This window comes from Etheostoma spectabile, chromosome 14 (genome assembly GCF_008692095.1).
Source record: "Etheostoma spectabile isolate EspeVRDwgs_2016 chromosome 14, UIUC_Espe_1.0, whole genome shotgun sequence".
Classification (NCBI taxonomy): Eukaryota; Metazoa; Chordata; class Actinopteri; order Perciformes; family Percidae; genus Etheostoma; species Etheostoma spectabile.
The window spans coordinates 4,246,232-4,249,809 of record NC_045746.1 but is presented as its reverse complement, the minus strand read 5'-3'; the positions used below and the strand labels follow the sequence as shown (position 1 = coordinate 4,249,809).

At 39.9% G+C, this 3,578-nt stretch overlaps 1 long non-coding RNA gene across 1 annotated transcript; it reads left to right on the top strand.

Annotated features, from left to right (window-relative positions):
• Positions 1 to 2,239: 2,239 nt before the first annotated feature.
• LOC116701857 (uncharacterized) lies at positions 2,240 to 3,501 on the top strand. The gene is made up of 2 exons (XR_004335018.1): positions 2,240 to 2,994; positions 3,085 to 3,501. It is a non-coding gene; the product is annotated as an uncharacterized LOC116701857 (long non-coding RNA).
• The last annotated feature ends 77 nt before the right edge of the window (positions 3,502 to 3,578 follow it).

Sequence of the window (3,578 nt, the reverse complement as noted above, 5' to 3'; positions counted from 1 at the left end):
TGTATGCCAATGCCAAATCATTCCATGATCTTTCCCAATAAAACATAAGATTTGAACACAAACATGAACTTCTTTAAATAAATAAAATTAGCAAATGTAAGTTATTTTTTCTCCATCTATTGTCATGCCACTTGGGTGGTAACTGGGTGATTAGTCTTGCTTTGCCAGATCTTCCCCCAAAGACACAATAGCATTCGGGGATGTGAGGAAAACGTGCTCTGGTTTATTAGCATTTCTTTAAACCAATCACAATCGTCTCGGGCGGTGCTAAGCACCGGAGAAAACCTGTTGTGTCTCTGCAAAATAGCCTCGGGAAGGAACTTTTTTTTGTGGAACTTGTGGTTTAAAAGTAGTTTTAGTCCTGCAACAGAAAACTCAGATTGGACAGATAGTCTAGCTAGCTGTCTGGATTTAGCTCGTGTAAATTTAAAAAAGGTTAACCATAGTCCTCATAAATCCAATAAAATAGAGTTTAAAATGGAGGAACAAGAACAACATCGGGTTAAGTCGAGGAGCTATCAAATAAGGATGAGGATGAGATTCAGCCACAGACTACTGGATGATAGACCACTTACCCGTCTTTCCCAGAATTTTATATTATTGTTCAATAAAGCGGTCAACGTGATGATGAAAGGGCTTTTACTTTGAAATAAATGCACTTCCTTTGACTCCTATGTGGTTCCGGGTGAAGGAGCGCAGCCAGAGACGCTGTTTAGAACCATAGACTGTATATATATTATACAGGCTATGTTTAGAACCATAGACAAGTAACGTAAGGACCCCATGTATCCATGTTAGAACCACACAAATAGTGGAGAGAGAGCGGCTACATGCTGCTGCTTCTTAAATATTAGCTAGGTGCTATTGAAAAAACAATAACGAATTACGAGGAGCAAGCTACCCGTTTGAAGGAAGACAACGACCGATACCGTTCTCTGTTGGATATTATCCTCAAAGCCAAGTCACCACAGACAGAAGTAGTTTGGTCCGTCTAAGACTCGTCTACAAACCGAGATAGCTAGCTAGCCCTACGAAGTGTATGCCCTAGGTGTCAATTGTTTGTAATTAATGGACGACGGCCCCAAATCCATTTTTATTGTTTTTTATAATCAAATCAATCAAAGTTTTTTTAAACAATCTCTGTTTCCTTGGTTAAACCTGAAGGTTTGACTAATACCTGGGACAATCATTCCCATCCAATAAGGTTGTTATGCAATGAAAACGTTGTAGACTGCCTCACTAAATAGGACGGACCACCTTAGAGACTACTTGTTACCCTTAGCAACGGGAGATATTTCATGTCCGCTTTTCAGATTTAAAGTAAATAACCGTAGATATAGTAAATTGCATTTTGCAAGGTTGACAATCGGTGAAGATTTAATTAAACAGTATATTAATAACAAGACAAGCAAGATATCCAGCCATGCAACTGTCCTCAAAACAACATCAAGACTTTTACGAAGAAATGATACGCCGTGTGTGAAGTTACTGTTGCAGCTTGAAATAACGTTAGCAATCTGAAGAGCAAACAAAATGGGAGATATTCGCTGTGAAACAAAGTCAGCTCAAAGGGGGAGTGTAGAGTGAGTGTGTAACTTACTTATTGTAGCCTGTGTGATAGCGCAATTGTGTGAAAACCACAGGATTTCAAAGGACGTAGCACTAAAGGACTTCACAACGTTGGATAGCGTTACTGGATAAGATTCACATTTCCTTTATTTTTTTTAATGTAGCGCATTAATTTAGAAAGGTAATAAGTCAGTTAACGGAACTCCTTTAGTAGGGTCCTATGTCGCTTTTTTATGGACCCCCAGCACCCAATCGGAATTAAGTAATTACCCGGACCATGGTATATAGAACATAGTCATTTATATGTCTATGGTATAGCAGGCACGGATTTAGAATGTAGAGGCCCCTGGGCACAAAATCTTGTTTCTGCTAACCATCCACAATGTAACTGCTGCATCGCTTCCTGATTTCCTAAAGAACGGAGCGGCCCGAGGCCCAAATCCCAGAACGCAAGAGTGTTATTTGCACATCAAGAGAATTAGTGGCATTATTATCACATTCATTTCATTGCCATCTCTATTTTGAATACAAAAATATTCTACTTTTTACTCACTCTAAGGAACTCTGGGACATTTGATAATCATTTAGTAAGCATTTCTTCCATTTGTAGGCCTCCACGCGTGCAATAGCCGTGGTCAGGGTGCCTTGAGGGAATTTCTTCAAATTTTGCATATATGTCCATAGGTACTCAAAAATGGACTGATTTGATTTTAGTGATGAAGGTCAGTAAAACCTCACAAAATGCGTTTTTTGGCATAACTCAAGAACTCTTACACCAATTACATCAACATTACACATACATGTCTAATATGATGAAATAATGAAGTCATGATATTTTATATCCCAAACTTCACTGGGAAATCATAATGTTTTGCCAAAACACTGTTCTGGCAATTATTCAACTTGATAAGTCAGGAACAGATTGTGACCATATTTAACATATTTGTCTATGACTGAGTTGGTGACCCTTCTCTTGAAACTGTGGTGATTGTAGTGAATGTAGAAGATGTGTGTGAAGCATCCCAGCTTCACCAAAAATACACTTAATACCTTTTTTTTATTTATTTTTTATTAAATTCCGTCAAAGTCTACAATACATATGAGTCTGGACAGACATGGATGTTAACTGTAACTTGACTGGTTGGCGGAGGCATACAACCGCAAAGCGGTAATTTTAGTTCTCTACTTTCTTTTCGGTAAGCATATTCTGAGCACACCTTGCCACAATGGTGCCCAGTTTGCTTCACAATGTATGTCAGACATATGGCAATCCTATCAATTTAATAAAATATAATGCTCTCTCCTTCCCCTTAGAGATCGATCAACCCTCTGTCTCTGCCTTTGAGGAGGAGATTCCCCTGCAGAAGGTCCAACAGGCCTCACTGCTGCTTCAAGTTAAAGAAGAAACAGGAATGCGGAAACAAGGTCTGGTGGAGGAGCTTGGCCTAAATAATTTACCTTTCACTGCATGTACAAACTTGTGATACATTCAGAGTTCCCCCCCCTTATCCCCAGTGAGTCATCCTGAGGGGCAGAACGTATGTGAGCAAGTACAAAAAGGTAACAGTCAAATGAGTCTGGAGGCAGATCATGCCCAAGTCACTGTATTCAACCTGGTCTGTGTGGACAGTTATATTCAAGATCTTGGCGAAATGAACAGTGCAGACAGAGGCAGGGGACATCCTCGCTCTAATTCTTCAAATCAAACTCTGGAAATGCATGGTCGTGGTGTTGGTGAAATACAGCAGCCAGCTGGGGAATCTGAGCACCCCACACCTTGCTCTAGATTAAAGGCTTTCAATTCAAGGAGGAAAAAGCGTGTGGAAAGGTCTTTACCCCCCTTGAGTTTGAATTTACAGAAATCAACCCATCCATCTGTCAATCATAATCCCACAGGTCCTCATTGTTGCAAAGCATGCGGAAAGACTTTCCATTACATGTACACACTGAGGACACACGCACAAACGCATGCAGTGGATAAAATCCATGTTTGTGGTATCTGTGGAAAA